We start from the raw sequence: 17782 nt of genomic DNA on the forward strand, positions 1-17782 counted from the left end.
AGAGTATAAAATGTTCGGTTACATCCGAACTTAGGCCTTCCTTACTTGTTTTATTTTTATTTTTATTTATTTGCGGGTTTATTGACTCGATTTATTTGAATTGGATACCATTTTAGCTTCGGTAGTACGGTCGGTGGGCAGGAAGCATAGTTTTACGAGCGGTCTGGTTAGCGTTCCCGATTGCGTGCGGAGATCTTCTATTCGGATATGACCGTTGGACCCGGAATGAAGCTTTTCTATGCGGCCAAGCCGCCATTCTGTGGGAGGGAGACAATCATCATGGATTAGGACGCAATCTCCAAGCTTTGGCGCTTTTTCTGGAGTTTTCCATCGGTACCTCTTGTGGAGGTCCTTTAAATATTCTTCTTTCCATCGACGGCTAAAGTCATGATGGAGAATTTTGATTCTTTCCCTTCGATTTAATAAGGATAGCGACTCCACGTCTGGCTCAGGTATGGGCAGAATGGGTGTTCCTTTGAGAAAATGCCCTGGAGTTAGGGCTGTCAAATCTGAGGGATCTTACGAGAGTGTTGTTAGTGACCGTGAATTGAGAACGGCGTCAATACGAATTAGTAATGTTGTATATTCTTCATAATTAAATTTGTAGTTTCCAGCTACTTTTTTAAAGTGGGATTTGATGCTTTTTACAGCTGATTCCCATAAACCACCCATATGAGGAGCGCTTGGGGGGATAAATTGCCAATTAATGCCTTGGGGCGCGTACTTTTGTACAATCTCAGGTGAGACTTGTTTGACAAAGTCCACAAACAGTTTTTCGGTGGCTCTTTGAGCGCCGATATAGGTTTTACCATTATCGCTCATGATCTTCGATGGAAAGCCGCGTCGACCGACGAAGCGAGCAAATGCCGCAAGAAAAGCCTCCTTCGTCAGATTAGTACAAAGCTCAAAGTGCACTGCTTTTGTCGTAAAACAGACAAAGACAGCCACATAGCCTTTCATCAGAGTGGGAGACCTTAACATGGACGTCTTTATTTGAAAAGCCCCAGCAAAATCGACACCTGTGATGAAGAAAGGCAGAGTAAAGTTGCAGCGTTCCGGGAGAAGTGCTGCCATAATCTGTGTTCGCATCTTTTGCTTATGCGTGGTGCAGATTTTGCACAAGAAAATGCACTTCTTTATTTGGGGCTTAAGTCGGGGAGTGTAAAATTCCTGGCGGACCATATGTTGCATGAGACGATGTTCGGCATGAAGCATTAATATGTGGATATAATTGATGAGTAATGTGGCAAGTTGAGACTTCTCTGGTATAATTATGGGATGGCGTTCGTTAAACGTTAGGCTTGAATTGGCAAGCCGACCTTTCACCCGAAGCAGACCTTTCGTGTCTATGAATGGATTAAGTACTAGGAGTGAGCTCTTTTTATCAATCGGCTTCGATACTCTTAGTAATGATATTTCTCGGCTGAAGTAACGCGTTTGAGTAGAAGCGATAAGAGCGACCTTTGCTTTTTGTAAGTCTAGGTGCGTCACTGTATCGGCTTGAGAATCTAATGACGCTACTCCCTTAAGCTTAATTTTGAGTCGCTCTATGAACTTGAGCAAGTAAGCGATTATCGCTCAAGGATGTCATTATCCTGCAATGTTGTGTGAAAGGAGTCGATTTTTCGACTTTCTGGGGCAATTATATTGCGCATGGGCGATTGTGGCCAAGAATCAGGAGATTCTGTTAACCATCGGGGGCCATTCCACCAGAGGGTGGTGGTGACAAGGTGCAGGGGTTTGCACCCTTTGTACCTAGATCAGCTGGATTGTCAGTACTGGATACGTGTCGCCAGGTGGCTGATCCTATTAGGTCAAGTATTTGAGACGTTCCATTGGAAATATACGTCTTCCATGCATGTGGTGGTTTTTCTAACCACTCTAGTACGATTTAAGAATTGGACCATAGATACAATTTGTATTTTGCCATGTTTAAATGCATTCGAACCATGGATACTAGGTTGCCTAGTAATAGCGCTCCACACAGTTCAAGTCGTGGTAGACTTATTGTTTTTAAGGGAGCCACTTTTTCCTTTGCTTCTAGTAAGTGGCTTGTGGTCGCAGTGTCGCTTTGTGTGCGAACGCATAAAGTGGCGCAATATGCCTTTTCAGAGGCGTCACAAAAGCCGTGTAGTTCGATTTTGTGCTCTGGGGCATAGTTTACCCATAGTGGGATTTGTATCTGTGAGATATCGTTCAGTTGTTCGCAAACGGGGACCACTTTTCTAAACGAAGTGGTTTTACTTGTTCGTCCAAGTCGGTTCCATCTAGCTATAATTCTTGTATTAGGATTTTGGCTTGTATCATAACTGGCGAAAGTCATCCTGCGGGGTCGAAAAGTTTCGCCACAGAGGATAGAATTTGTCGCTTCGTTATGGCGGATAATGCAGATATTGACTCTGTAGTGTATGAAAACTGGTCAGATATCGCATTCCATTGGATCCCCAGAGTTTTTGTTGTACTTTTCTTTTCGAATTTTAGGAAATTAGTGTCCAACAGATTTTCTTTAGGTATATCCTTTAAGATATTAGGGTGGTTCGCCGTTATCTTTTTTAACGGAAACCCTGCGGTTTTGAGGGCTTGTGTTACTTGTGCTAGTGACTCGTATGCTTGTGGAAGACTGTGACTTTCAGACAGGATATCGTCTACATACGTTTGTGTTTTTAACACCTGTGTTGCCAGAGGAAATTCTGACTTGGTATTTTCTGCCAATTCGTGCAGTGTTCGAATGGCTAAATATGGAGCACAGTTGACGCCAAAGGTAACTGTTTTCAATTTATAGTCGCGGAGTGGACTACTGGGAGATTTTCGGAAAATAATTCGCTGAAAATCTTGGTTGTCTTTATGTACGACTATTTGTCTATACATTTTTTCGACGTCTTCATTAAATACGTATTTGAATATACGCCAATTTAAAATTAGTAGCATTAAATTTGGTTTTAGTGTGGGTCCCGTAAATAGAATATCATTTAGGGAATTCCCCGAGCTAGTGGATCTTGATGCATTAAAGACAACTCTTACTTTAGTTGTTTTTTTGTCTGGCTTTACTACTGCATGACGCGGCAAGTAAAATGAGTAGTATAAGTAGTAAATGGAGGTATTCTTCCAACACACCATCATATTCTGGTTTGAGTTCGCCTTTTTTAAGTAGGTTTTTTCTATATTTGTGATTGTGTTGGGAAATTGTTGTTTTAGTCGTAGTCGTACGACGTACCGACCATTATCTGATCTAGTTGTTGTCGATTTGTAGAAGTCTTCACAGTACTGATCTTCTTGGATTGTAACTGATATGGGGAAGAGTTCTTTTACTCCCAACATTTACTGAATTGTGATTCAATGTTGTGTTCTTTTGAATTTTCGTCAACTTGAATTGTTAATGTGGTACTGGTTCCATAACTAGTCCACTTAGGATCCAACCAAAAATAGTATTTTGTGCCAATAGTGTGTTTGAAATTTTCTCAATACCCTCAAGCATTATCTGAGGTATGAGATCGCTGCCTAATAGAAGATCTATTTGAGCGGGAGTGTTGCAGATGGGCTCTGCTAGCCTTAGGTGTGAAACCTTTTGCCAATGTTTGCTATTTATGTGATAGCTTGGAAGCATATTTGTAAGTTGCGGTAAGACTATAGCTTCTGCTTTAATTCTCTTATCCGCTTGGGGGGAAATTAAGGTAATGGGGCAGATTTTATTAGAGTTTTGCACTAATCTTCAGCCCATTCCTGTAATTTCAAAGTTGGCTGGTTTTGTTGGCAGTTGTAGCCTATTACCCTAGACGCTATGAAAGATCGTTCTGATCCTTGGTCTATTAGGGCCCTAAGTTAAACAGTTCTCCTCGGTGTTCGATGGAGACGACTGCTGTGGGTAGTAGTACCCTACTTTGGTTTTCGCTGTGTAGCGTTTGAGTTTTTAATGCCTTTAAACAGCATAGTGCTTCTAGACAATTTTCGGGATTTTGCACTTCGGAATTCGTTGTGGCAAATAAACCAGTGGCTCTTTTTATATTAGCGCTGTTTGGGGGTGAACTGGAAAAATTATTTAAATTAAGCATGGAATGATGTCGTTTATGACAATAAACGCAATTGAACTTTGAGTGAATGCGCATGTGACATACAGTTTGTACAAAGTCTTTTTGTTCATACATAATTGTTTCGATCGGTAATATTCATTTTTTTGAATTTCTCGCAAGATTTTAGCTAATGCCCCACTGTACACAGTTCCCATGACGTTTGTTTGTACTGTTCGGATGTGAACGTTTGATTTCTGAAGAAGCTTCTATTTAAATTGTTGTTGCTACTGGCTTGGGGTCTGTGGAAGCTTCTATTTAGGTCGCGGTGAACAGTTTTCGTTCTGACCATTTTTTTTATCTACCCTTTCTGCGATTTCGTACTTAATAGTTAGGAAATCTTTCGTTTGCTGTCACGTGGGGCATTTTCTTCGTGATGAGAGCGATTGCTCCCATAGAAGTAATGATTTTTCTGGTAATGCGGCAGTGCATATGTTTACCAGTATAGGGTCTCAGCTGTCTGTGGAAATATTTTGTGTCGATAAAACCGACAAACAATTTGAAACAGTGGATTGAAGTTTGATAAATTCTTCACTTGTTTCCTTTTGCATTTTTGGCAAGTTCATTAATATCGATATTTGTTTATCGACCTGTTTTACTATTACGCCTGCTTGACCTTTTGTTTTGTATCGGAGGTGATACAATTTTTGTGCATTTGGTAACTTTGGATGATTTATGTAAACGGCAGTAAACATGTCTCGGAAGGACGGCCATTGTTCATAACCACCATGAAATATTTCTGTATCACATGCGGACACCTTGAGATGGATGGCTGAACTTGCCTCTTGGCATTGAATTTGTGGCAGCTCTACTCTTGGCTGTGGAGTAGGTGCAATTGCTTTGATTAATTGATTTCAATTGGTCAGAAATCATTGCTTTTGTTTCTTCGAACTGGTCTAAGCAGTTTTCGTATTTGGCGAAATCCGAAGATTTTAAATTTTCCGGTAGATCTGAGTCGTCAGATTCTACGATTGCGTCATATGCAGTTTGGAGACGTTTCCAAACTTTGCCAAGATTGTCTTTTTTGATTTCTAATACCGATTCAGAATTGTCTTGAATCGGCGAAGATGAAAATCGAGTGCAGTATCGTATTAGACTGTCACTATCTGCAATGAATTTGGTGTATGAAATGTCTTTTATCTTTTTTTGTTTTGTAGCACCTTGCTTTGAGCGTGTAGCTTCTGCAGGTGTACATGGACTCTTTTCGTCCGAAATCATTTTTGGTACTTTTAGATATTGGGTTGGTTTAGATTCCTTAGAATCTGCGTTCATTTACAAAAATGAAAGTTAAATTAAAAAATTAATTTTTTTTTTTAGATATATTTTTTTTCTCTCAGTGTACACTGATAATATTCGATAAATAAAGATATTACTTTTTAGATAAATAGGATTTTTTTTTTGTATCCGGACTTCGGCAATAACAAACGCGTATTTCGTTTTCTTAGTCTCGGGTTTTATTTAGTTCCGCTTTATTTTTCTTTCTTTGTGTTTTATAATTTATTGTTCCGTACTCGTTTGTATGTATGTTAATTGTGTATATTACCGCTTTTAAAATGAGGTTATTAACCTTTGTACATAAGCGTGTACGTTATGTGCGTATTTATGTGCATATGTAATATGCTTAAATGTTTTGTTTGCAATCCTGCTTGCTTGAGTTTTAACAAGAACAAGGGGTATTGCCAGAAAAGTGCCGATATGGACTTTAAATATATGTACAACTGTGTGTGTACTAGTTATGCGCTATTCCCACCAAGTATAACTTTGTCTTTGTTTTTTCGTTTGTTAAACGGATTGTTCTTGTGCCCTTGTTTTTTGTTGTAATAAATTTTATTTCTGTCTAAAAATTTAATAATTCCTTCTTATGTACCGCAACGCTTAGTGTTCGGAAATTTTGTTATTATTAGGTTTAAGGTCTTTTATTGTTAGCAATTATTTTAACTATTTTTAAATATTGTACCCAATGTATTATATGTAGGGTATACAGGCATAGGCAAATTTTAAGCCGTGTGTATGTATGTATATGCTTGTTAGGTTGGCTATAGGAATGTCGCGGGAAAAGAAAATAAATAATGTGCAGGTACGCACTTTTGAGTTCGTATCGTTCTCGTAAATATGTAAAAAATTATTCGCTTCGTAACTTGGTTAGTTACGTATATAAAAGGTAATATATATAATATGTAGATTTGTATGAACTTGGCAAGTAACCGTGCAGATATGTATGTATTTTTTTCGTTTGAATTTTATTTATTTTTTCAATTTGCCTTGCTTACTTATTTTGCGGAATCCTGCTTATGTAAGTACTTGAAAAAAAAAATTGTTTCTTTTATGTTTTTTGTGTTTATTAAATTTGTGTGTTTAGATACACAAAGGTAAGCATTTATAGGCTTTGGTTTCTTATAAATAAATATGTTTTATACATATATAGCATTATATACATATATATATATATATATATATATACAACAAAGTGAACAAACATAAAACATATAAACCCGGGCGCGAAACCTATGTACAATAACACCAAGTATACGGGCGCGATTACTAAACACAATATATAATATAATATAATACATATCAACATAATTAAATAGAACCGGGCGCGAAATCAAAAATTAAACACAGAAATCTTATACAACAAACTAAGGAACATACCTACGGGACAAAGGACAACAAAAGCAAGCTCGGACAGTAAAGAGGAGGAACGAATTTTTTTTTTATTTTATTATTATATATATATTTTTTTTTTTTGTATTTATATGTTATCTTGATATCTATTTTTCCGCACTTTTTGTATACAAGTATATGTATATATTTTTACGGCACTGTATATGTATATATATGTATATTTTTATATTCGGCACTTTTTTTTTATATATGTATATTTATTTGCGCCGCACTTGCTTGTTTCACTGTACACAATTTTTTTTTTTTTTTCTAATAGTGCCTTTCCGTAAGGCTCGAAGGACCAATGAATTTTTATGCTACAATGTTAGCATTCACCAAAGACATTTTATTTCCTTTTTATTCCCAAACCGCCCTTTTAAGCTTTAAATTAAAAATTATTATTAATATAATTATTTTAATTATTAATAATATTATTTTTATTTATTTTTATTAAATGTTATTTTTCACAACCTTTGTACTAAAAGGTAATACAACGATTTTAAAGAGGTCGGTAGCGGAGATAGCGATTTCACGGTGACGTTGCGCAAAAGAAGTCTTGTGGTCGCTCGTCGTTCCCTTTTTACCTCCTTCGGTGTTTTGTGTAGTGTGTCGTCATGTGTGGGGTGATCGTGGTGGTAGGGTTGGTGTGGCATGTGTGGGATGATGTGTTGAGTTACTCATTTAACCACTAGGCATAATTAATAAATAATAAATGGCTTAGTATATAAAATACTTATATATAATACTTATATAATTCCGTCCGTCCGGGTCTGAAAAGTTGGATCCTAGGTGCTGCTCTCTTTCACTGTAATTAAATCCTTGCTATGACTCCTTTACTGTTCGGTGTATAGGTACTATGGTATACTGGTGCACATATGTATATGTGTTTGCTCGCCACTGTATATAATACGGTTTTGCTTGCCACAGGCGTAGGTATAAGGCCTCTGGCCTTGATTCATGTTATGCTACCGAATTAGGTTAAGCCTGTCAAGGTAATGTACTGAGATAAATAAATAAAATGTTTTCGAGAAAATAAAGTTTTAATAATATTATTATTAATTACATTAATAAGTTTTAAATAACATGATATAATCAATTAATGCGATATTTGAGCCTGGCGTGTGGAGCAAAGGCTTTTTATTCTTGGGCGAATTGTCGACAAACATACTCGAAGTTCTTCTTCAACAGATATCAGACGTTCGCGATTTTTACTTTTTATATTTGTCAATGCTGAAAACCCTTGTTCGCATAGGTAAGATGTCGAAAACGGCAAAAGGGCAATGAGAGCTTTTTTACTTAATTCTGGATATTCTGCTGAAACGTGTAACCAGAACTTATTTACATTCAACTCCTGTAATTTTAATAGCAAAGTGCGGTAATTTTTTAACTCACAAAACTGTTCTTTTTCTTCCAATTCAAAACCAACCAAGCTACTGAGTGAAACATTGAACGGGTATCTCACCCAATCAAAATTTTCAACCTCTATGTTGGGAAAGTATTTGTTTATATTTTTTTCTAACAATTCTAATGAATCCCTTATCAATGATCTCATTCTAGAATCTACATTTCTTGACGCTGTATGCGGGAACATGGACAGAGTGCCCTGACAAATATGATTTTTCCATAGCGTTAATTTTTCTGCGAAACCTTTTATTTTATCAGATGACGTCAGAATATTCTCATTTCGTTCCTGCATACCTGCATTTAATTTGTTAAGATGTTCGAATAAATCTGCCAAGTACGCCAATTTTGTGCACCATGTATCGTCGCTGAATAAATTAACAAACTCTGATGACTATAATGTGAGGAATATTAATAACTCTTCCTTAAGTTCATACACGCGGGACAAAATACGTCCTCTTGACAGCCATCTTACCTCGGTGTGAAGAAGCAACGTGTAGTGGGCTGCATCCATGTCTTGGCAAATTTGTTTAAATAATCTAGATTTCAACGGACGACTCTTAATGAAATTTATAACCCTTACTACATCTTCCAAAACAGTTTTGAAATCATTCGGTAGAGTTTTTGATACCAATGCTTCCCTATGAATAAAGCAGTGGGTCAGTACAATATTTGGATTTCTTTCTTGCACCAAAGTAACAAACCTTTTTACAGAACCAGTCATTGAAGGTGCTCCGTCGGTACATATTCCAATACAATCGGTCCATGATAAATCAGAGGATTTCAAATATGCATCCAAAACATAAAATATGTCTTCGCCTCTTGTTGTTTCGGGCAGCAACAAACAAGACAAGAAGGGTTTGGTTCGTCTTTGTCTCCTGTCCAAGTAAACCCCAACTTTAAATAGTCTTCATGGTATTGCCGTTTAGTATTCATAACTTTTTGTTTTTTATCGACGGGTTGACTCGATGACGGTTGATCATCAGTTGACGTATGGGTTACGAATTTATCCATGTTGAAGGTCTCTTTAGAACCCAAATATACACACACTAAACACAGCGAGTTTGATATGATGCAGCGAGACCAACAAAGAACAAGTGACACGAGTACAAGACTGCGCGAAAGCACGACAAGTGGACGAATGAATGAAACAAAACAAGGACAAGCAGCGGCCGGCCGGCGGACACCGCTTCACCCGCCCGCGCCCTTCCGTATCCTTCGCTCTGTTACTCAAGCTCTACGCGTCTTATGTTTTTCGAAATATTTTTTTATGACTGCAATTAAGCATCGTCACGGCACACTTGAAAAATTACCACCGCGGCACACCGGTTGAAAAAGCCTGGTTTAAACACTATATAACTAATACACTGAAATTAGTTTGAATACAGCACTTTGCTGGTCAAGAAATCTAGTGTAACTTAAACTACAAACACAGTGTACTGATATTTATTATACTCTTGCAACATGTTGCTACAGAGTATAATAGTTTTATTATGGTATATTTTTGTACACACAGCTTACGTACTTTTGTATACCTATATATTACGTAGATATTCACTAACATAATAATACAGATTATTTAGTTATATTTATACTTTAGAAATAAGTAGTTTATTTCATTGTATTGAAATTAAGTGCTCGGAAAACCCCTCCGTAAATTTCTTTTGTCTAACGCTTTTTAAAATAGGGATCTATGGTACCTAGTTTGAAAGGTCTGCTTATGAAGGCTAAATTAACAATACCTTACATTTAATTAAGTATGGTACACACATATGTAGAGCAGGTACGTAGATTTTCTTCTTTCTGGCTTAATATTTAAAATAATTTCATAAGCTGCCAACGGCGCTGGGTAAATCCCAAAAAGTACTTAAATGTAATTTTCTTGAGTTTACAGTTCACCTTATGACCTACATATTAAAATGTGTGGCAAAACTGAAATAATAGATAATAGCATTTTAACCGATGGGGTCGCAGTTTATCTATTACCACATAAAAAGGATCTTAAGCCCTTTTAATACTACACTACTAATATTATCTCACGCGATTTTTGCAAGAAAGATATTTTTGCTCTATACAAAGTCCAGCACTCTAAGAAACTTTTTTACATTGTTGTCTGGTATATTTTGTTATAAGTTCAACATGATGGCTGAGAAAATATACTTATCCACTGATTATCACCAAATATTAGAAGAAATATTTGCATATAGAAATCTATATCTATCTCGATTAGTTTTAGGTGATGCAAACAACCGTTTGGTGAACAAAACTATACTCTGTTGCAACATGTTGCGAAAGTATAAAAAGTCTTCCGAAAGAATTCAACATTTATTATTCGATTAATATTTGGTATCTTATTGACTTGTGCTATTGATCATAGATTTACTATTTTAGATAGATACTATTTTTTCTCCGAAATGTTAACTTTAACAAAAAGAAGCTATTTAACTCAAACATGGTATATGTGATATAAACTGAACCAAAGGGGTAAGATTTAATATGTGCTGTTGTACTAAAGAAGCGGTAATCAGTATATTAGGGTTATAAGATATTAGGGTTATAAGATTTAAACAAAGGTCTAGACCAATTTCATTCATATGCAGCGATAAACCACATTATTTTTAAGAAAAACTGTTCATTTAATTTCATTAAATTATAAAATTAACGAAATAAATTATACCATAAGTAGTACATGTATGCTTAGGAAATTCGTGGATCGATTTCACACATTTTCGGCATTAAACTGTTGTATATCTAATATTTTACGTTTATATAAAGCCAAACGGAAGTTTGAATTTTTTACATAAAGTATGGTGGAGCTAGGGTCAATATATACCCGATAATGGGTACTAGGGCGGAACCAAGAATTTTATACTCCTTTAATTCACAAGAATCAAAGGCCAGGAAATTCCTTCAGGTGTGGCAAAGTTGAGAAAGAATTAAACATCCATTATTAAATGAAATCGTGATTAAATTACAATCAAATTTGGTATCTTCTTGACTTATATTAATGGCTATAAACTTAGTCTCAGTTTTATTGCTATATTTTAGTTTGCGTCAGCGAAAATTATATTAAACAAGTAAGGAAGGGCTAAGTTCGGATGTAACCGAACCTTTTATACTCTCGCAAAGTCAAATGGTATACTAGTTAGTTAGATTTCTTTGGGGATCTTGCCGCCTCGTTCTATGTTGACCGATATTTTCGGTAAAAAGGCAACTATAGGCACTGGGGTCAACAAATTCAGTACCAAGGGACTTGAATAGTTTTGATTCGATTTAGACAATTTTTGGTCACAAAGTGGGATACATTAAACGTATTATTCACGCAAAGTTTTACGCCGATGAAAATGATTTGCATACTGGAAAGAGAAAACATCAGATGGAATTTAATATGCTGTTATATGGGAAATAGGCGTGGTTGTAATCCAATTTTGCCCATTTTCATACTATAGCATAAAAATATGAGAAGAATACTATGTACCGAATTTGGTTGAAATCGGTTATGCAAATCCCAAGATATGGGTTTTCACCTAAATGTAAGCGGTGCCACGGCCATTGTTTAATTTCGAACGCGGCTCCTATAAAGTCAGCTCATACGATCCCCGTGTTAAAATTTAATAACTCTGGCATGTTTAGTGCTTGATTTAACGCGCTTTTAGTAGTTTTTAACAGTACCGTTATATGGGGAGTGGGCGGGGTTGTCACCCGATTTCACCCATTTTCACACCGTAGATAGAGGTGCTAAGAACATTTGTTCTCGATGAATTTTGCTATTATAGCTTCAGCAGTTTTGGAGATATGCACATTAAACCTATTAGGGGGCGAAACCACGCCCACTTTAAAAAAAAACCGCAGATACTCCTCCCTTATACGATCGTATGTGCCAAATACCAGCCTTGTATCTTATTGTGGAGCTAAGTTATGACAATTTTCTTTGTTGATTAATGGCGTTTTGTGGGCGTGGCAGTGGTCCATCTGCAACACCAACTGTCTTACGGTATCAAGAAACATGTGTATAAAGTTTCATAAAGATATCTCAATTTTTACACAAGTTACAGCTTGCACAGACGGACGGACGGACAGACAGACAGTCACCCGGATTTCAACTCGTCTCTTCGTCCTGATCATTTATATATACATAACCCTATATCTAACTCGATTAGTTTTAGGTGATACAAAAAATCGGTAGGTGAACAAAACTATTATACTCTGTAGCAACATGTTGCGAGAGTATAAAAAGTAAGGAAGGCCTAAGTTCGGATGCAACCGAATATTTTATACTCTCGCATAGTCAAATGGTATACTCGTTTGAGATTTCTTTATATATTTTAATAATTAGAGCAATCGTTCTTGTGTTTTATTGTATACGCTTATTTTATATAGAATGAATTACAACTGTATTGAGGAGTATGAAAATAAATCGTTTTTTGACAATGAATAACATTTTTTACTTATTTTATCGATATTATTAAAAATAATAAATATTAACAACTTTAAAAATGATATAATATTATTATATTAATTTGTATATAATATTTACAATATTAAATATAAGTTTTTATATAGATTCTTATGCATATATCCAAATTATATTCCTTTTCTCCTTATACTATTTAATTTCTATCATATATTTATACAATAATGTCTTATATAATAACAAATTATACATATAATTTAAATCTTCTTAATTAGGTTATTTACATATTTTTCTTAAAATTGTCTTAAAAAGTACTGTCAAAATTGCTATAACATTTCTTAATATATATTTGAAAAAGAAAAAATGAAGAACTAACAATAAGTCTGAAAACTTTAGTTGAAAATAGACACACAAATACTGTCATGATAGCTGTGTACTGTCTTAAAAGTAATTGCATTTACACGGGAAGGATCCATGTTTGAAAATGCCCAATCAATTTGTGTACCGGCAGGTGTAGTTGAATATTCTACACCAAGCAGGGAACTAAAGTTTTTTTCTTGGAGCAGATTTCCTATTGAATTCCCTGTAGACATTAAACAAATGTTGAAATCTCCAACAACTAGCACATTTTGATTGCATAACTCAGAAGAAAGGACTTCCTGAAGTTCTACAATTAAATGTCTGACAGAGAAAGCTGAATTTCTGTATAGAACCAGAATATTAATACTGAAATATTTAAACAAAACCGCTTCTAAAACTTTGCGGCCTGAATAAATTTTCTTTACAGCCTTTGGTTCTATAGAGCTAGCAATACTATGCTTTGCATATATTATAATGCCCCGTTTACTTCTGTTGCTTGTTTCCGTGCTATCTATCCTCAGCTCGTTAATTGGAGTAAATCCTGGTATATCAAAATTTTCGCACGGATAACTCCAAATTTCTACAAAACATAAGATATCTGAAGATAGCATCAAACAGTCGCTTTTTATATCATTAAGTGAGCATGAAGACTCTGAACATTATGGAAATAAAATTTGATGTCCTGATGTACAGGAATTCATAAAACTGAAATTTGTTGTCAGCGCTTTATTTGTGTTCAATTCACTCAGTTCCCTAAATATAGGATCCGATTCAGAAAATTTGTTAGGAGGAATAAAATTTCCTATGATGAATAGACCTTCTGCAGAAGTAGCTCGACTACAAGTGACATATATTGAAGCTCTAGGCATTCTGGGTCGAGTATGAACTACAACTTTATTATATGTGGCACCCTGTCTTTTATGAATAGTTATTCCCTCAGCCGGAACAACTGGAAACCGATTTCTTTCAATTGAAATTTGTTAATTTCATTTATATTGAAAAGATTTTAAAACTTTTTCAATTGGTGTCCAAGAACTTTCTAGAGGATGAGGCGTTTTTGATCGTGCTATCAAACCAACAGAAGGTTCCAAAAATTTAATCCACAGAATTATTGGAAAGGAACATTGGAAATCAATATGCATAAGTTGTTCAGCTGCCCCATTAACCAAGCCATCACACGTGGTAATATTCACTGTAATTATATATTTGCCGGATGTTTTTAGTGTGAATTCATAGGGCAGTCCCTGCGTTTCAGAAGTTTAGAAAAGTTTAACTCTTTCCAAAATATTCTCATTTTCACTTATACCAATTCCTTTAAGTGAGTCTTTTGCAGTTGAAAGGAAAGCTTCAGTTGGGATTCGACTGAGCTTAAGGGCATTGAAATTATTTGTCTCTTCATTGGACCAAAATATATGTATGACATCATCGGGAACTTCTTGGAAATTCTACTCGAGTTTCAATGAGTGATATGTCCTCATGTGTCATAGTACCAGATGCCATATGAATTAATGCAATTGCAAAGGCCTGATCCTCCCGTTGGCTCATTATTTCTGTTAATTCACAGTATTTAAATAACTCCCACAAAGGGGAACCAACTAAAGTGCTGTATGCATCATTGGGATTAGGAGAGAATATCCACCTATCTCCAACAGGTGAGAGTTGCTTCAAATCACCAAACACGATGATCGGTATACTACCGAAGGGGCTGTCTGTTTGGAAAATTTGTGTTAATCTCGCATCAACATACGAGCACCTACCATCGATATTTCATCAATTATGATTAATTTTAAATCGATAACTCTGGAATTAATTGAATTAACTGTGTCATTGCTAAGTGGCCTCAACTCTCTATTCAACTGATTAACAGGTAAAGAGAATATTGAATGAACCACCTATTCCGAATGCTGCTTTACCGTAGGTGCGCAAAGAAGAACTTTTAAGGAACTTAGATTGGATCCAGGTGTAGAATTGTAACCATGATTAAGTGCTTGATATATTGCAGATATCAAACGACTCTTTCCTACCCCTGCACGGCCGCCAATGAATTCATAAAATGGGCGATTTCTTTTTAGCTGGTGCGTAAAATGTGTCAAATAGGTTCTTTGCTTAGTATTTAGACTTTGAACTAATGAAAATAATTCCTCAACTGGAATTAAAGGGGGTAGTTTAATAAGTCTAATATTGCAATCAGATTCAGTACCATTATCTGTTGAATCTGCACCCTGCAAGTCCAGCAAATTTATATTTGGGTTTATTTCTGGAAGTGCCAATACTCTGAACTCATTTTCCACAATACGTAGTTCATTTTGAGCACCTTACTCTAGGTCTGTTTCATTATAAAGACTTTCTAGAATATTTTCAAGTCCTCTTTGCTCAAAAACATCATATTTTCTTAGATTTTTCTCATTTAGAATACGATGTGTTATGCAAGTCTGCTCATTATCGTTTACAATGAGATCTTGCTGTTCATTCCGCCATGGATTGTAAAGCATTACCATTTCGCGGAAATACTCAACTCTGGCCAAATCTGGGTTAAACCTTCTATACCGAATAATACAAGGTTTGGTACGTTTCTTAACAAACCCGCTACAGTCTTCAAGAGGCATGACAACCCCGCTTTCTGCTAAATTATCGTTTTCCTTCTCTTCTTCTTCATGATCATTGTCTTGTGCTCTTCTACTAGATTTAACATATTTATACATAGATGCAAAAGCAGCTAAACAAAGAATTTCTAACTGATCGGATCTTTGAGCATAACGGTCTAAAATACCGGCGACGAATATTTCAGTCGAACCTGAAGGAAGGTTCTGAAGTTCTGCTCTAGGTTTCACCATTCGAACACGTTCCTCAAGTCGAGAGGTATTTATAAATATTTCTGCATTACTTGCTTCCGAAAGATGTAGCTCAATGCAGCACTATACTGCTTCTTGTGCAGATATTTCTGTGCCTGATATAAGTTTGTGACCAAGTTTAAGTTTTTGCTTAACAGTATAATTTCCAGCATTTTCCTCTGATATAGCTTCATTTATGAGCCTAGAAACTCCCCTGTTGGACTTGTTAATATAATTAATTATATATGAACAGGAAGTATATGCATCCAGTATATATTGGATATCCATATTGGCTCTATGGAGTTCCCAAACCAGAGGATTATAAGCGTTTATAAAACGATCCTGTACTTTTCTTTTTAGAAAAATTTTGGGTTTTGTTAAACTTGATCTAAGTGCTAACAAATAGTCATCAAAAGAAATATTTATTCTACTATCAGACAGGAGATGTTCAAAATCTCTTAAATTAGAAATGTCTTCTGTAGTCATATTTGAATTTAAAAGGAATTTTGAAAAAGTTTTCCTTGTGTCCTTCAGAGTTTTGACTTCTTTCTGTAAGAGGTAACAGCATTTGCGTTGAAGGCATTGGTGGTATGGTATACCAAAAAGACAAAACTGTTGTCCTCTTATTTCCCTAGTACAAGACCGACTTTGGTTATGCTTTTGATAACCCAAATAATTTTCTAAGTGGCTAACCGGATCATCTGTAGTAATATAATTGTCAATAAAACTAATGACATCAGGGAATGTCTGAGGATCTTGAAAATTGATCCTGGGAGCATTATTAAGCCAATACATGCCATGTACATGCGGGGAACCTCTATGTTGAAACTCCACTCACCAGTAGAATTTTGTGACAAAATGCTCTCCGAAAATGCCGGCATTATCTTTAAAATCAACAGTTTTAGAGAGGATGAACAAAAGCTCAACCCACTGACATTCTGCAGCCGATAAAGTGATAAAGGAGGTTGGAAGCCCAAATTTGCGAATCATAGCGATTGCCTTTATCCTTGTAACCATCATCGTGTTGAATCAAGTTTTGAACAAAGTTTTCGTTAAATAGATTTTGGGCCGTAACTTGGTTGCGGCCTGAAAACTTTCTAAGGCAAATGGATGTACTATTCTTAATTTGTAGCAGTTCTAATTATTTTTAATCATAGAACAACTTTGGAATGGTACAGCGTTACAGTTCTCAAATTTGATCAAACATGTTCCTTTTTTTCTACTCTCGCAACATGTTGCTACAGAGTATAATAGTTTTGTTCACCTACCGGTTTTTTTTATCACCTAAAACTAATTGAGTTAGATATAGGGTTATATATACAAGTATATAAATGGTCAGGATGAAGACACAAGTTGAAATCCGGGTGACTGTCTGTCCGTACGTCCGTCTGTGCAAGCTGTAACTTGAGTAAAAATTGAGATGTCTTTATGAAACTTTATACACATGTTTCTTGATACCGTAAGACGGTTGGTGTTGCAGATGCACCACTGCCACGCCCACAAAACGCCATTAATCAAAAACAAATAAATTGTCATAACTAAGCTCCACAATAAGATACAAGGCTGATATTTGGCACACAGGATTGCATTAGGGAGAGGCATGCGCGGTTAAAAGTTTGTTTAAAAGTGGGCGTGGTTCCTCCCCTAATAGGCTAAATGTGCATATCTCCCACTCCCCATATAACGCTACTGTTAAAGACTACTAAAAGCGCGATAAATCAAGCGCTAAACACGACAATTTTAACACAGGGATCGTATGAGCTGACTTTAGCCGTGTTCGAAATTAAACAATGGGTGTGGCACCGCGCACATTTAGGTGAAAACCCATATCTTAGGATCTGTTTAACCGATTTCAACCAAATTCGGTACATAATATTCTTCTCATATTTCTATATTATAGTACGAAAATGAGTGAAATCGGATTACAACCACGCCTTTTTCTCATATAACACCATTTTAAATTCCATCTGATTTTTTCACTTTCCACTATGCAAATCAAATGAATAATGCGTTTGAAGAATGCCACCTTGTGACCAAAAATTGTCTAA

At 35.8% G+C, this 17782-nt stretch overlaps 1 long non-coding RNA gene across 1 annotated transcript; it reads right to left on the bottom strand.

The window, feature by feature from the left end:
* Nucleotides 1-7190: 7190 nt before the first annotated feature.
* Nucleotides 7191-8922, bottom strand: LOC138859012 (uncharacterized). Its single transcript, XR_011398048.1, has 3 exons — nucleotides 8834-8922; nucleotides 7475-8770; nucleotides 7191-7416 (listed from the first exon to the last, which is right to left on the bottom strand). It is a non-coding gene; the product is annotated as an uncharacterized lncRNA (long non-coding RNA).
* Nucleotides 8923-17782: the final 8860 nt, after the last annotated feature.

Source organism: Bactrocera oleae, chromosome 2 (assembly GCF_042242935.1).
Source record: "Bactrocera oleae isolate idBacOlea1 chromosome 2, idBacOlea1, whole genome shotgun sequence".
NCBI classification, from domain to species: Eukaryota; Metazoa; Arthropoda; class Insecta; order Diptera; family Tephritidae; genus Bactrocera; species Bactrocera oleae.